General features: G+C 48.2%; 1 protein-coding gene across 1 annotated transcript in view; it reads left to right on the top strand.

Annotated features, from left to right (window-relative positions):
• The first annotated feature begins 10,659 nt into the window (after window positions 1-10,659).
• Window positions 10,660-17,224, top strand: part of TEX15 (testis expressed 15, meiosis and synapsis associated) — an 86,700-nt gene continuing 80,135 nt past the window's right edge. The window contains exon 1 of the mRNA XM_073340315.1: window positions 10,660-10,715. The gene's annotated coding sequence lies outside the window, so the exon portion shown is untranslated. The remainder of the gene's footprint in view (window positions 10,716-17,224) is intronic.

The following is a 17,224-nucleotide window of genomic DNA, read 5'->3' as shown; positions in this document are numbered from 1 at the left end:
TTAGCATTTCTCTTATTCGATGAGGCAGGCTTCCTATTGACCTGAGGCAACATAGGGACACTGCATTCATCCAGTCTGGCTAGTTCAACTCACTAACAAACTGCAAGGAACAACACGAAGGAAAGTTCAAAGTTTTACTCTGAGTTTAAGAAAATTGGTCTCCAGGTATTTTTGATCCCACTTTAAACCCCAGCAACCTGGGCTGTAATCTTGTAAATTACATTAAAACTGCCACATTTTCGTTTAATTAAAAAAAAAAAAAAACTCCAAGGACATGTATTTGCAGCAGCTCAGACCTTCTATTTGAAAACTAAATAGATGGAATATTCTAGCTATTCTATTAAAGCCCTTGAATCTCCCATCAAGCAGAGAGAAGTGGGGAACATAAGTCTGCCTGGCTGTATTAGGGATCCCTTAACTTTCTAGTGTCCTTTGAGCCCAGTTGTGTGTGTGAGGGAACTTTGTGTCTAGCCTTAAAGGGACACAGTCAGATAAAGACTGATCCTTCCGTTTATTTTTTTAACCTGTGATTACTAATATTGGGAAATTTAAAAGTCCAGTTTGCTTTTCATAATTTGTCTGCAGTCATCTTGTCTGTATAGCACAGGCCATAGAACTTCCTGGAAATAATTATTTTTGAATAAGAACATATTAAAAAAAATCCACTTGATTTAAATATTGTTAGTGATGAAGAATCTAACACCCCCCCCTTGGTGAATTGTTTCAATGATTAATTACCCTCAGATTCTTTGTATATGTTTACATTTAGCTGTATTAAGATCCTTATTGCTTGCTTGCATCCTGCTTACCAAGCAATCCAGATCACTCTGTATCAGTGACCTGTCCTCTTCATTATTTATCACTCCCCCAGTGTACGTGTCATCTGTAAACATCATCAGTGATTACTTTATTTTTTTCTTCCAGAGCACTGATAAAAATGTTAAATAGCAAAGGGGCAAGAACAGATCCCTGGGAGACCCTACTAGAAATATATACAATGATGATTCCCCATTTACATTTTAGAACTATCAGTTAGCCATCATTGAATCCATGTAATGTGTGCCATGTTAATTTTGTGAGACAAGATGGCTGCGCCTCACCACAGAAGCATGGTACTTTGTTTCAGAAAGAGCTAGCTGCATCCTTCATCTGATGTAAGGAGCAGTTTACATTTCTCCTGACAAGGAATTGCTATTCTGTGATCTGGCTAGAGCGAGTATCCCAGCCTGCTACCCTACCCCCAGGCTAAAGGCAGGGTGAGAGAGTGCTGTGAACCCTGGAGCTGCAGGGGGCCTTACTTAGATCATGGAAGCCCATTCCGATCCAGAAGAGCTGTCCGTGTTTGTGTGACCTTTGTGGCTCCAATGCTGAGTGCTATGAAGTACGAGTGGTTTTGTGCAGAAGGCTGCTCTGCGGAGACTCTCTCTTGGGGAGTTAGAATGTTTTTCCCATTTAGCTCTGGCTAAACCATATCCCAGGTTCTCCCTTTCTCCTAGTTACTCCCTATATACATCCCTTTTGGACCCACGGGGAGTTTCAAAAGCGCACAGCACTGGCTTAACTCTGCTTCCAGTGTCCTTAGTTAACTTTCTTGACACTCCCCCACACCCTCCATACCATTATTCTGCCCCCCAGGTGACACAGTTAGGATAGTTCAGGGCAGCTGGGATGGAGCTGTACACAGACTCTGAGTCCTGTATCTAAAGGCTCTTTTTGACGGTATTGGAGGGGCATCTCAGCTTACCTTGAACTGGCTCTGCTTAGGATGCAAAGGACGATATATGCAAATCAGATCAAAAGCCACATATAAGGAAGTTCCTGTCTGCCATAATTTGGAAGCAATGAAATTAAGGTAAGGCTTTTCCAGGGTTGTCAGTGTTACCTGCCACCTCCTCAAAGAAGAAATTATTTCATTTCTATATTGGACTATTCCTGGGAAGCCAGTGTGCTGCACTAGGGACTGTGGATTCCCACAGCACTTGAGAAAATCTGGGTTATGTAAAGGGCTAGAAGAGATCATCACTGAAATTGTATAGCTTTGTAAATGACTGATGCTCACTGCTGGCTCTTGCAAAAAACATTCGATGCAACCTAAGTAGTAGACGTTCTGCCTCCGGTATGAATGTGCTGTGTAAGAAGAGTTTTCGTTCGTGCACACGTGGTAGTCACAGGCCTCACACTTCCTTTTGGCCTTGGGTTCAATTACCGTTTCGCTGTACCTCCCTAGACCAACAGTAAAATGTATGACACTGCCCCCATATGTGATACTTCTCCATTAACAGCACAATCAGCACCATCACTTCTTTTTTGTTCCTTTGTAATAGTTTCCCTTAACTTTACTCCTGTGTAATCTGTGAGCGCAAACGCTATCGAATTTAATATTGTCATGTATAACAAACCCCTGTGTTATTCCTTTCCCAACCTTCTCTTTTAGCTCCCAGGGAGGATTCTCCACATGGGGGCTCCCCAATTAGATTTTCAGGGTAGGGGTTGGGGACCATAAATTTCAAAGGGACAAATGTATAAAATGTCCTTGTAGGGTAAGTGCTGGTATGTCTTATAAGACAGGATTCCGCCAGGGTGAGTCTCATTGCTCTGGCCCAGCCAAGGCAACAGTCGTACACTGAGCGATGAAAGGACAGGGTCCTGTACTGAGCACACCGGTTCAAGAGGCCTTTTAAAAAGTTTTTCACGAATGTATGTGAAAAAACAGATTTTCCAGTATCTTCAGTAATGATTTGCTGCTATATGTACCTTAACTGAGGGCAGAGACAACCCCATTAATTTAAGTGTAACAAATATCCTAAAATAAGTTGTACAGGAGCTGAAATTGGGCCAACACCTTTATCAGTCACCAATAAAACAAATCTTTTTCACTTGAACTCATAGCTTTTCTAGGGTGTAGCTTTCTGGCATTAATTAAAACTCATTGCCTCCTCAACCAAGTATGATCTTTCCAACTGTCAAAGGTCTATGGCCAGAGCTGCCAGAGGTAATGTTTGGAGATGTGGGTGAAAGATCTTCCCCTCCTGCTGGGACAGTAAATCTGTTGATAACTGGGGAATCTTGACAGGTTTCAGAGTAACAGCCGTGTTAGTCTGTATTCGCAAAAAGAAAAGGAGGACTTGTGGCACCTTAGAGACTAACCAATTTATTTGAGCATAAGCTTTCATGAGCTACAGCTCACTTCATCGGATGCATACTGTGGAAAGTGTAGAAGATGGCCCAATTTCAGCTCCTGTACAACTTATTTTAGGATATTTGTTACACTTAAATTAATGGGGTTGTCTCTGCCCTCGGTTAAGGTACATATAGCAGCAAATCATTACTGAAGATACTGGAAAATCTGTTTTTTCACATACATTGGTGAAAAATTTTTTAAAAGGCCTCTTGAACCGGTGTGCTCGGTACAGAACCCTGTCCTTTCATCGAATTTGAATTTAGTTTTGACTCATTTGTCACCATTTGAACCTCTAGTGAGATGTTATTGGTTTCATCTCTCGCTGAAGACGGCTTTTATAATAGCAATTACTTCTGCTAGAAGAGTTGTGAGACATATACACAGTGATGGCAGACCCCCCGCCCCATACCACTTTTCATAAAGCTAAGGTGGATCTCAGAGCACACTCTACATTTCTTCCTAAAGTAGTTTCAGAGTTTCATGTAAATCACACTATTAAGTTGTCAGTATTCTTTCCAAAGCCTCAGTCATGAAAAGAGGAGGCCAGGTTAGATTCCTTAAATTCAATGAAAGCACTATCATATAACCTGGATAGAATTAAAGGCTTTAGGTCTTCTTCTAAAGTTATTTATTTCATAGGTGGCTAACTCCCAGATAAACCCATTTCATCTCAGTCCCTGTCTAGATGTGTTAGTGCAATAAAGGATGTTATCGAGGAGTTTCTCTCCCCATTCTCAGCTCGCTTAGAGTTCATTCTACTTGAGTGATGGCTTCATCTATGGCATTTGCTAAACATGTTCCCCTTATTGAAACAGCGAAGCTGCAATGTGGTGCTCAGTTCACGCACTCACAAAACATTATGCATTCGATCTGGCATCAAAGTCTGATGTTCATTTTGGCAGATCAGTACTATTTAGTTAGTACTCCCCATCCATCCATTTTATTGTACTGCTGGCCAGACTATCCCAAGAGTGGGAGTACGCTGAGGACACTCAAAGAAGAAATGAAGGTTACTTACTTGTAACTGGAGTTCTTTGAGATGGGCTCTGCGTATCCATACTTCCCACCAGCCTTCCATGCTCTTGGGGAGTCTGAATTTCAATATGTTGGTATTCTGGTTTAGCATTGCAAGGAACTGAGGAGGCAACAGGCACCATGCCCCCTTTTTACTCATTCCCCCAGAGTACACTCGAGTGCTAGGGCAGGAGAGAAGAGGAGGCCAGGTGGGTGCCCTAATGGGCACAGTTACCAGAAGGTTCTACTGACCCGCTGCTCCAGTCGGCGCAAATCCCATGAGTGTGAATATGCAGAGTCCACCTCGAAGAACTCCAGTTACAGGCAAGTAACTGTCATTTCCATATGGGAGGAAAAACCCAGAAGGTGCAGAAAAACAGAGATTCATAAATCCATTTTGACCCCTTTAGACACAGTGGTACTCCACAAAGAGCAAGGCTTTGCACAAAACAAACGTAACAGATGGGCTGGGTCATGTGGAGAAGAATTGCATGTTGTCAAAGTACCTGTTCTTTCCCCAGTGTGAGCAAGGGGTCGCAGTGCATCAGGTACTGCTGCTGTTCTGTTTCTTCAGTCATAGACTGGCTCCCCCTCCAGTCAGAGTTCTCCATAGTTTGCAGACCATGGAAGCAAGGTAGCAGGAGTGGGAGGAGTCACATGGAGGAGAGATTGTGTGGAGATAGTGGGTGGGGCCAGATGGAGGCAAGGCGAGGTGGTGGGTGTGGATAGGGCCATGAGGAAGTGAGGTCACACAGAGGCAAGGTGAGGTGGCAGGAGTGGTTAGGACGGTGTAGAGGCAAGGTCACACAGAGGTCAGGTGAAGTGGGTGGAGCCATGAGGATTCAAGGTCCCAAGGAGGTGAGGTGGTGGGAGCGGGTGAGGCTGGATGGAGAAGGGGTCATATAGAGGTGAGGCCACAGGGAGCTGAGGTGTGGGAGCAGGCCGAGCTGAATGGAGACAAGGTCACACAGAGGCAAGCGGGTGATTCCGCCTGGAAGCAAAGTTGGGGCAGAGGAAGGGCTACATGGAGGTGAGGTGGGGGAGGGGAGATAACATGGCATGGGTTTGGAAGGCTGTGTGTGTTCTTTCCAGGAAAAGTTGAAACATTATTGAGACATATCCCTCTGAATCTCCCTGTCCCTTTCTCTCCTTTTCCTACCATGCTGCAAGTAATCAGCTATCCTCTTCCTCTCCACTGAGGCCTCACCCTCCTTGTAGCGGTCCTGATACAGCTTTAAGTTCTTCCCCTCCATTTCACAGAAGTGGTCAGAGGGCTGCTCCCCAAGCTCCATAAGATACACCACTCAGGACCACAGATGATTGTAGTGGAGGATTTCCTAACTGGTGACTGCTGGACTAAGCCATATGGTATCCAAAATGGTATAGGCACTGAGAGCCCCACCTGGCAGCTGATTCCTCTGAGGCCTGCACCCCTATTCCTCTGTGGAGTCCGCTAACTCCCAAATTTATAACCTCTGCCAAGCTCTGATTGGCTCAGCTCTCAGGCTGTGCCTATATAAGACATGCAAAACGGCTTACCCATAATGGTGACTTTTCTGTACATCTTCAGAAACAAGTACTGAGCATGCCCAGTATCTACCACACCTTTCTGGATGTTTCTGGATCCCTGTATCTGAGTTACCCTGCCCTGCTCTCTTCATTTGTACAAAGATTCAGAGGCTATGCACAAAAGACTGTCCCCTTCCTGACTGCTTCTTGCCCTTTCTTTGGGGGAGGCGGGGAATAGATTGCTGCAGGATAAAGCACATGAGTTACACTCTCAGCGGAACAATGCCACTGTTGTGAGATAAGGTAAAAATGATGATGTCACAGGAAATCATGATAGGCCACATATAAATTATATGACCTTTCCCTTCTGGGGCACAGCCTAACCCCATGTGCCTCCCGATCCCCAGCTGGTAGGCTCACCTTGCCTAGAGTGGGAAACCAATAGGATTTTAATGGCAGGCCCAGAACCCCTAAAGCAGTTACTGATAAGTAGCACCACTCCTAGAAATGATACAGTGAGAGAGACAAGGTGGGTGAGGTAATACCTTTAATTGGATCAACTTCTGCTAATGCAAGAGACAAGCTTTGGGGCTTCACAGAGCTCTTCTTCAAGACTGAAAAAGGTAACCCGTGTGTCACAGCTAAATACAAAATCTGCAGCCATCTCTCCCTGAACTCCACTTTAATGATGCTTTTTGTTAATATGTCCTCTGCAGGCTGCAGGCACGAGAGAAGATGATTGGCTAACATTCCACGCAGCAGAGGACAGTGGTAGATGTGGGCTGATACACCTGCTAATGGGATTTTATAAACACTTTATAAAGCTACTCATCACACACCAAGGTGGAAATTACTTCTCTTAAGAAAGCTTTGTATAACGGGTCAACACCATATCACTATATATCATTACTTAAACAATTACACTGAAAGAAAAGAATTCAGTCAATTCTTGGCTAGAAAACTAGGAAGACCCTAGAGAAAGCATTGCATTTATCACCATGCATAACACGGTATGACTTAGACAAAGACAGCAGTGTAGAAATTATGTCTTTCTTCTGCAGGGTTGACTAAGCATGAACTCACTGCTACTGAAAATAAAGTCAGTCCCTGGATGTTTAAATAGCAAAAGCTAAGACAGGGCTTTTTTAACATGTTGTTGGTCTTTCTGGGGTGTCCACTACAGTAATACCCACATGACAGCAAGCACTTACATAGCCTTCCATATTAACTAATCAGGCCTCACAACACATCTATGCAGCGGTGACACATAACTGCTGGGGGGGGGGTGCAAAATTGAAAGGTTCTGTACACCAGCACAATATCAACATCAGTGCACTAGTGCAAATTTACATTCAGCCTGGTCTAAACAGGAAAGGTTTTTCAATGTATTTTTCAGTATAACTATATGGGTATAACTAAACCATAAGAACGTTATCCACCCTGTTTTGTCTAAAGCAGCTTCAACATCTTCCCTTGTGAGTCATAGTATCCACACAGCACTGCACCTTTTAAAAATAAGCACATAGCATTCTGGACAGGTATTCCAGCGTGCAGTCTTCTGCGGCTAGACTCGATGCATTATGAGATGTTTATTGTGGTGGATTATGGGACAGCTATCAGAACCCCTGGGAATTCTGGGACTTGGGGGTCAAATCCCGTGATTCCATCCACATTATGCCATGATTCATCTGCTTTTTGCTAGCCAGTGTGGTTTTCAAACTGTTTCAGTTTCAAATAATTTTCACACTGCTGTCAGACTGCATGAAGGGAATAATGCTGAGCAGTGTGATCCTGAGAAAGAGGGTGCTCCAGAGGTACTGGCAATCATGCAGGCAGGTGGCGTTAGAGACAGGAGATTACCACCACTGTAATGGTGGTTACCACCACTGTAACATCATGTGGATACTGCTAGAGGATGAAACGGCATAGTTACTTCTGTATGATGTTTTCCTGGAAAACATCACCCAGTGGAGCAATGCTTCTGGGCCCAGCCAACCAGCACTAACTGGTGCGACAGGATAGTGCTGCAGACCTGGAATGGCCAGCAGACTTGTTTGATTCTGCATTATGTCTTGTTCTCTCTCCAGTCAGTCCCTGCACTTCCTTCCCTCTCCTCACTCTCACCCTGCAGCATAAATCCTTCCCTCTACTCCTTCTTTCTCTTTGTTGTTTTGCCCTCTGCTGGAACTCATTTGTGTTCCAACAAACATCTCCTTCAGCCTTTCTCTTCCCTTGGAGATTTGCCAGAAACTCAGCTTCATGTGGGCCATGCTATGCTAGGAGAACAGAGAAACCAGACACATAGTTACTAGACCAATGTTAGCCACCGTGCCAACAATGGTAAAATGTTACTTCTCTCCGGATGGTCTCAGTTTTGGAAATCCACTGTCTTGTGCTCTTCCCAGTCTGGGCACACTTAGAGATAGTAAGACTCTTTAAAGTTATTTTCCTTCTAATGGGGCACCTGCACCATTACCTATGTACAGTGTTTTTGGGCATGGAATGGTGTATTCCAAGGGGCAGGCTAGTAATTGCATGTGCACTCCTGCAGGTTGTCCTTACGGTAAAGGATATTACCCTGAGGCATGTCCCCAAAAGGCAGAGATCCTGTTCAGAAAGGCAAAACGGACAACTGGGAAGATATGTAGCATTGTTTGTCCCCCGAGTTGTTGCTGGACTGAAAGGGAAACACTACCTATATAGATATTCCCAGGAAAGCAGCATTGCCTTGTAATGTGCATGACAAACTACACTGCTATCTCTGCCTAAAATTGTCATTTGATACCAGCTGTTCAGTGCAAAGTGCACTCCAAAGTCAACAGAACCTGTGATGCCTGCTCTTTAATGGGTTTAACAATGCAAAATAGTGCAACAAATGAGTATTTGGTGAAAAGCTCGATGTCTTTTATAACCCTTGCTACTGCAAATAGGACCTATGCAACATGAAATGCCTAAGAGAATCTCTGTAACCTAAGAGGCCAATTTACCTCATCTAACTTGACCTGTCTGAAAATCTAAAAGAGCTCAGGACTGTTGGACACTGCTAGGCCTTTCCCTTCCCAGGAATAGTGCTTCTTTGCAGGTTCCTCCCGGTACCCGCCTGGTTTGAGACGTCCAATTCCGGAATCTTTGGTAAGTATTTAAACACTAGCTTTTATTACAGAAATGAAATCATAAACACTGGAACTCTATTGGTCAGGCAGAGTCACAGTGGGGCAATCTAGCTAGCAGATAACTCCTAGTCAGACAACTCCTTAACTTCTAGCCAGATAATGCCAAAGAACCAGTAACACTATACAGTATATATATTAACAACTGACCAATCAATACAGAGCATGAGGGAGTTATCGATAGGTAAACAGATTAACAAATCAGGAACGGTTGCTGGGTAAACTTGTAACTGTTGCTGGCCAGAGTAAGACTAGTACCCTTCACAGGAATCATAACCATAACAAGACTTTTGAGACCCACACTCATTAGGCCAGGAGTCACTTCTGCACATGTGCAGATCCACAAAAGTCACACAGCGGATATCTTAATTGACAACCCCTAGGCTGCACTCACTTTACTGGCCCTATACTGTTAGCGCAGCCTACAAGGACAGTGATCAAACTGGCTTTATGTGCACTTTCTACTGGGGTATCTCTTGCTTTTTCTTTTGGTATAATAAAATTGCCTTGGGTGCCATGTGTTGGTCTTTGCCGTTGGGGGGAAGACAGAGGGAAGCAGAGATGGTTGAGGGGTAGAGATAGGAAGCATCAACCAGTGGAGTGGTAATGGTACATTTTGGTCTATGGGATTACATTTGGGGCGGGGGGGGGAGCTGTTCCTTATAGTACAACAGATTGCACCTGGTGGAGGATGGGGACGGGACATCCTGGAGCAATGGAGAATCTCATAGGTAACCAAAAAGAAAAGGAGTACTTGTGGCACCTTAGAGACTAACCAATTTATTTGAGCCTAAGCTTTCATGAGCTACAGCTCACGATGAAGTGAGCTGTAGCTCACGAAAGCTCATGCTCAAATAAATTGGTTAGTCTCTAAGGTGCCACAAGTACTCCTTTTCTTTTTGCGAAGACAGACTAACACGGCTGTTGCTCTGAAACCTGTCATAGGTAACCAGAGAGGCTAATCCAGATGTGAAGCAATGCAGCATGGGATAGTAGTAGGGACTACCTGAAACAGTATAGTTAACTTGAAATGGGGCTGTGTCAACACAAACCTCAATGTGGTAGAACTAATAGTTTGTCACCCAAAGTGGATTAATTACAGCAAGATAAAACACAAGACAAAATGTAAACAAATCTTTTGTGTGTGGATGCAAAGTAGTTTATGCTGAAAAAATTAAAGATACCAAAAAATTCTCCTGTGTACACAAGACTTTGTACCAGAATAACAGGGAGTTACATCAGTAACTGTATTAGTACAGGGGTAATACTTCCCCATGTAGGCAAAACCAGGGCCTTAATCTCTCTAGATGTGTGCTGGGATTCTGGGAGTACTGTTAAGAGCGGCTGTAAAAAGTAGCCAGAAGAGTCATTTGCAGCGCACAACCAGTACACACACCACCAGGAACTCGGCTATGTGTACTTGAGTGCCATCTGCTGGCACTTTCGTAATTATTTACATACCCTGCATATAAATATCCATCTCTTCCTGCCTTGGAAACGGAGTACTACACTAGACGGTATTTCAAACGACTGGGCAGCTTCTTCACAACTCCTCCAGAGTGTCTGTTTCCACTCTGAGCCCTTTTTTCTGCCAGATTTTCTGGCATCACTTTTACCAGCTCCGGAGGGTCGCCAGTCTTCCCTGCATGTGCACACATCCCTGGGCGAGGGGCCTCCCCCGGGTTCTCTCTCAAGAGCAGCTGCTCCCTGAGTGATTGTAGGAAAGGACGGTCGCGGTGGCACAGTTGTCCTTGTACTTCTGTCCCTGTAATGACCGCGGGTCACATCGCTAGGCTCCAGCGGCACTCCTCCTCCTTGCTGTCCTGCCTGAGAAATGTGAGGTGAGGGGCGCTGCAGGGGGGGGGGGGGCGCTGGGAGCAGAGGGATGTGAGGGGGCGAGGTGGGGGGTTCAAAGGAGAGGGGGGTGAGGTGGTGGGTGCAGTGAGGGATGCAGCAGGCGGGGTGTAACCGTTTGTTTCCATTAACCTTCCTTGCTATCCTCAGAGTCTCTGACCTTTGTCAAACCATCTTATGCTTGTTTTCACGGGAAACAAATCTAAACGCTGGGTGGCCAGGGGAGCTGGGGTCTAAGGCGGCACTAGCGAGCTGTGCGGTGCTGTTCCCGTGGGAACGGAGCATCTGGGAATTTGGTGAGTGCCCAGTGGGTCAGGGGCGGGGCACCCCAGGGGGACGCGGGGGTTGCAGTGTGCAGCTGGTAGCCTGCGTGAGTGGGGGCGCAGCAGAGAGGGGGTGCAAGGGGGAGCAGGTGCCGTGGGGTGACACAGGGGGAGGTGCACTGGGGATGCGGTGGGACGACCCCGGGGTGCAGCAGCGGGGGTGCAGTGCGGCAGCGGGACACGGGGCGCCCTGCAGCGGGGAGGCCGCGGGCGAGGCGGCCGGACCCCTCCCGCCCCCGCTCTCGCCCTGCCCGCGGCAGGGCGGGCGGCTCGGGGTTGCTGCGCCGGGCAGGAGCTGCTGGCAGCAGGTAACGGGATGAGGGAGGGTCGGGAAAGCGGTAACCCCTCCCCCCCCGCCCCCGGGGCTGCCGGGCCGGCCGGGGGACGCAGAGCCGCGGGTGGCGGGAGGAATCTCGGGCCCGGTGGGGCCGGGCCGGGCTGGCCGGGGTCCCGGGCTGCGGAGCGCGTGTCCCCCGGGGAGCGGTGCTCTCCCTCCCGCAGGACTGCTGCCGAGCGGCTCGCTCTCCCCCCCGGCCCGGCCCGGCCCGGCGCCCCGAGCGAGTCTCCCCCAGTGCCCGTCCCTGGACCAAGTCCCCGTGGGAGGGGTGACACGGGGGGGGTGCAGGGGGGTGCAGCGGGGAGAGGGTGACGGCCGGGGGTGCAGTAAGAAGGGCTGACGGGAGGTGCAGCAGAGAGGGGGTGGCACGGGAGGTGCAGTGGGGAGGGGGTGACTCGGGTGCAGCAAGAAGGGGGTGACACTGGGGTGCAGCAAAGAGGGGGTGACGCGGGAGGTGCAGCGGGGAGGGGGGTGACACTGGGTGCAGTGGAGAGGGAGTGATGGGCAGTGTATCGCATTGGGTTGTGACCCAAGGATCTCATGACGCCAGCTGGCGGAAGGCACAAGTGTGCATCTGAGTTACAGGGATTCCCTGGGTCTGGTATGTACATCCTAGTTGTTCACCAGAGAGCTTCATGTAAACTTTGTGCTGAAAGCCTGTGTCACACTGCTCCTTGGCATCCGTGCGAAATGCGTGTGCGGTTACTGGGCGCAGTGATAGGTGTGTATATATACTGGAAATGCAGATTACCCAGAAGCAGATGCCTTAAGGCAAATTTCACCAGGCAGGAGGTAGGGTCCCCTGGTGACCATTGTGTATTGTGTGGCTGACAATCAAAGTCAAATACTAGTGAAGAGATGCGAGGACTTCAGAAGAGACTCTGAATTTCTGGAAGAGGTGAACAACACAGAATGGGGGGCCCTGTTTTCACGTGAAGATCGAAGGCCTGGTTTTGTATATCTGGTGTGAGAAATCCTAGCGTCCTTCAGTTGTGAAGTCAAGCTGCTAGTGGGCTTCATCTTATGAAAGGAGGGTCTCTGACCGCATCCTGGTTGAAAAATTTGGTGGGAAAGACTTTGGGTGAGCAGTACCTTATTAGACAAGAGGCAGGCATCTTAATAGTTAAATTTAAGCTCTAGGATGTGTGTTGTGATATAATTTTATGTGTAAGCCTTTGTTTCCATTAATCTTACTTGCTGTCATTTGAATCTGTTATTTGTTAAATAATCTTATTCCTGTTTTCACTGTAAACAAATCTAAGTGCTGGGTGTTAAGCGTAGCTGGGGTTTAAGGTGTAACTAGCTAGCTGTGCTGTACTGTTCCTTTGGGAGCAGGGGATCTGGGAGTTTGCGGAGTGTCCTGTGGATCAGGGCCTGGGCACTCCAGGAGGATGCTAGAGGACACGGGCGTTGGAGCTTGCCTGTCAGTAGCTGGTGTGAGGGACATTGGAGCCCACAGGGGCTGAGAGGGGAGTATGTGTGCTGTCTGTGGTCAGGGTGCCAGGGAGCTGACCCCTGGCAAGCCCAGACTAGTCTCCCCCACGCTATGGGCAGGTGGTGGTGAGGTGCCTCACAACCCTGGGTACCCCGGGGAGTGTCACAGAGGTGTGGTAGGTTGGCCAGGCCATATCTCCTTCCAAGGTGGGTTGCTTTGGGTCCCACCCTGATTTCATTCACGTTGTCTGCAGCATGGGGGGGGGGGAGGGTGGTTGTTAATGGGCTGGGGGAGGATTGGAGGAAGCAGCAGCCTCGCCCCACAGGGCTGCCAGCTGGGCTGGGGGGTGCCGAGCCTGGGCATATGGGGGACAATCCTGGATCCGTTGTGCTGGCCAGGGTACCCTCACCTGGCGGTGTGACTCCCCTTGCATACTCCGTGCCCATGGAGTGACACCCCCCTCCATGTCTGTTGTCCCTGTGTCTAGTGTGACCTTCCCCCCATACCTGCTGTGTGCCCCTGCCCCCGCAGACCCGGCTCTGGAGCTACTCCCCTGTGTTCCTGAAGCTGCTTCCTCTGTGCCCTGGGGAGGGGAGTTACATAGGCATATGGGGGTTGATACAGGGTGCAGTGCAGCAGGGAGAGGGTAACATGCGGGCTGCAGTGAGGGGATGCCATGACATGGAGGGTGAGGTAGGGAGGGGTGTCAGGGGGCCCTATGGGCTGAGGGGGTGCAGTGGTTGTACAGCAGGGAGGGATGCAATGAGGGGGTGCAATGGGGAGGGGGTGCAATGAAGGTGCAGTGGGGTGACATGGGATACAGTGGAGGAAGGAGCAACAGGGAGGGGTGGGGTGGGACGACATGAGGTGTAATGGGGTGACAGTGCAGGGGGGTAGGTTGGTATGGGGGGAAGGGTGCTGTGGGCTGACAGGATTCAGTGGGGGAGGTGCAGTGGGGCAGGTCCACTGTGCCCTCCCCGTGATGTGTCTCTCTGGGCCTCGTGCTGCCTGCCCCGCTCTCACACCAATTGTCAGTGGCATGCAGGTCACTGCTGCCCCGAGTGTGCTGCGCCTGGCAGGAGGTGGCAATAGTGGGGGAGGGGCACACAGCTAATGGGCTGGGGGAGGACTGGGGAAGCAGCAGCCCCTCCAGCAGGTCTTGGGGCTGCCAGGTGGGCTGGAGGGCGCAGAGCCCGGAAGTGGGGGGGCTGAACCTGGGTCCACTGGTGCTGGTGGCTGATACGGGAGATCCTGAGTGACTCCATTTTGAGTCCCTGGCCTCCATTTTGAATGAGCAAGAGTCACTCCACCCAAAGGCGCCGACTCCGTGGGTGCTCCGGGGCTCAAGCACCCACGGGAAAAAATAGTGGATATTCAGCACCCACCAGCCACAGCTGTTTGGCGGCTGGGGGAGGTGCTTGGGGAGGGTGGAGAGCAGCGGGTGGGAAGGACCTTGGGGGAAAGGCAGGGGCGGGAAAAGGCGGAACGAGGGCAGGGCCGTGAGGGAGGGGACGGAGAGGGGGCGGGATAAGGCAGAGCGAGGGTGGGGCCCCGGGGGAAGGGGCGGCGTATGGGCAGGGCTGTGGGGCTGGGGCATCCCCGGGAGAAAATAAAAGTCAGGGCTGTGACTCCACCATTAGATGAAACCTGTAGGTCAGGGAGGGAGCACTAGAAATTGGTGGGGAAAAGGTGATAAACAACAACGACTCCGCAGATCTTAACACTGTGAGGAAATAACTGTTGCGAGTGTAAAAATAGAATAGTCAGTTAGCAAAAGTAAACAAAACGACTGTCACTCAAGCCTGTGTGCAGCCTATATATGTGGGTGTCAAGAGTTTCTCGGTGTGGTGCAGTGTGGTGTAGTGATGACAGACTCTAGACAGAGAAAACAGATTCATGCGACCACAGCCGGTATGCCTTGCCAGACCACCCTGCCGCGGGGTGAGATTTAACTTACTTGCTAAAAGAAAAGGAGGACTTGTGGCACCTTAGAGACTAACCAATTTATTTGAGCATAAGCTTTCGTGAGCTGCAGCTCACTTCATCCGATGAAGTGAGCTGCAGCTCACGAAAGCTTATGCTCAAATAAATTGAGCTGTAGCTCACAAAAGCTCATGCTCAAATAAATTTGTTAGTCTCTAAGGTGCCACAAGTCCTCCTTTTCTTTTTGCGAATACAGACTAACACGGCTGTTACTCTGAAACTTACTTGCTGTCATTGTAGCGTAGGATCGAATATTTAGGTCCTATTGTAGTTTTCAATAAATTGTTTAAACCACCTGCTCTTTCTTGAACTCGACTGAATTGCTCTGGGGGAAGGGCAGCTCATAACACACAGACATACCCCGCAATAGCTTAATGTGTAGAGCCAGGATAGCGTCTCTCTCTCTCACAGTCACACACATTGACACAGCCATAGGTCAGTATGTATAGCTGGGATAGCCAGGCTGACATACACACACAAGCGTGTGTACACATACACGACCAAGGGTCAGCATGTATATATCCAGGAAGGTCTGTCTCTCTCTCTCACATCAGCATGGGTAGCTGGGCTGTATCACACATGCACAGCCAGTGTATACCCCAGCTAGCCAGGCTGTTTCCCCCCCCAGCCCCCATAGTGTAGCGAGTGTATCAATTCTCTGTATTGTTCGGAAAAAAAGTGTACTTCCATCATGTGGGTGACTTAATAACGTGAGACCTTTGGCAGTGCCATTTTAGGGCTCTGATCCCATGATAGTCATTCATGTTTTAAAGGCACACGTGGACTTTAAATGATTTAGTAGAACATGTTTCATTCCTCAGACAGTGACCTGTATTCAGGGGTGAAAGTAACTTAAATGACTTACCGGTACGCAGGGCAGCCGGGGTCCTGGGCAAGGTGTGGCGGAGGGGAGCATGGGCGGAAGGGGTGAGGCTGGGGGCAAAATCCCCCAGCCAGCCCTTCAGCGCTGCCTGGCCCGCATCGCCCGGAGCTCCAGCGGTGATTTAAAGGGCCTGGGGCTCTGGCCGCTGGTGCGGTAGGCAGCAGCAGTTGGGATCCCGGGGCCCTTTAAATCACCACCGGAGCCCTGGGGTAGCAGCGGCATCAGCTGGGAGCTCTGGCAGCAATTTAAAGGGCCCGGGGCTCTGGTCGCTGGCACGGTAGGCCCGGCCTGGGGCTCCCCAGGGCAGCTGCCCTTTTTGCCCACTCCCCCCATAAGCGGCCCAGCCAATACAGTCAGCACTTTCTTACCAGTGCGCCCATACCAGACCATACCGGCTTACTTTCACCTCTGCCTGTATCTCTTTCAATAGCCTTTTGTGTGATAGGAATGTAGTTATCAGTCCCAGGGCCTCCTGGGCTCCCTTCGGCTGGCATTGAAAGTAATTTGGCTACTGGTGTCATTGGGAGGGGGAGCCCAAACAGTTTTCAATAGCGTTACTATTACAAAAGGAAAAACGACTCTCCCTAGGTTTTCACTGGGTATTATGAGTCCCTCATTCTACCAGCTGCTGTTATATGTAGACTGCACAGTTTACCCAGTCTTGGATTTTAATGTAAATATATTCAAAAAAAGCATGCTTGTGAGACTAACACAAGATTGAATATAATAAAGAGACAGTTGGCTGCAACATTTACCAAACCCTGGGAGAAATAGACCCTGGTAATATAAAGTTTGCTGAATTGTTATTTTTAAGTGGAATTTACATATTTTAATTTTTGTGTTGTAGTGATTTAAAAATAGTTCTCACCACATGCCACATTCTGCCAGAGGCTATTTGCATATGCAGTAGATCTTCACTAACTCTGTTAATCTGCAACCCCGAAAATTTTCCTTTGGCAAATGTTTAGTAACAGAGAGGTCTCCACGTTAATATTTCTCTAGCACCTTCCATCTCAGGCTGTCAAAGCACTTTACAAACAATTAATTTGGTCACATAACCCCTTGAGGTAGGGAAGAATTATTATTGTCTTAATCATTCTGTGCCTTAGTTTCATCATGTGCAAAATTAAGAGGTTTGCCTAAGAAAAGGGCTGGCAATAGAATCCAGATCACCTGACTGTCAGTTTTGTGCACAAAAGATCATCCTTCTTATTTTCCTGATGCTAAGACTTAGTTGTTTTTATGAAGTATTCTACAGTATATTTATTAATGTACTGTGAGGTATTGGTAAGAATATTCATACCTAAATTGTACTTGTTACAATAATTAAACCATGTACATCTTGATTTTTTTTAAATTGCTTGCTTTACTTGCTAATATGCAAAAATAGATAACTTTCAGTAGTGTGAATTAATGAAGTTCTTCTGTGAAAAGTGGGAGCCAGCAGCCTACTATCTTTTATTTGTGAATCACTTTTTCATCTGCTGATGTAGGGTTCACTCCCAAACTCCTAAAGTCAATGGTGAAACACCTAT

The sequence above is a fragment of the Lepidochelys kempii genome, chromosome 4 (genome assembly GCF_965140265.1).
Source record: "Lepidochelys kempii isolate rLepKem1 chromosome 4, rLepKem1.hap2, whole genome shotgun sequence".
Classification (NCBI taxonomy): domain Eukaryota; kingdom Metazoa; phylum Chordata; order Testudines; family Cheloniidae; genus Lepidochelys; species Lepidochelys kempii.
The sequence above is the reverse complement of the archived record's forward strand: the minus strand, read 5'-3'. Positions and strand labels throughout refer to the sequence as shown.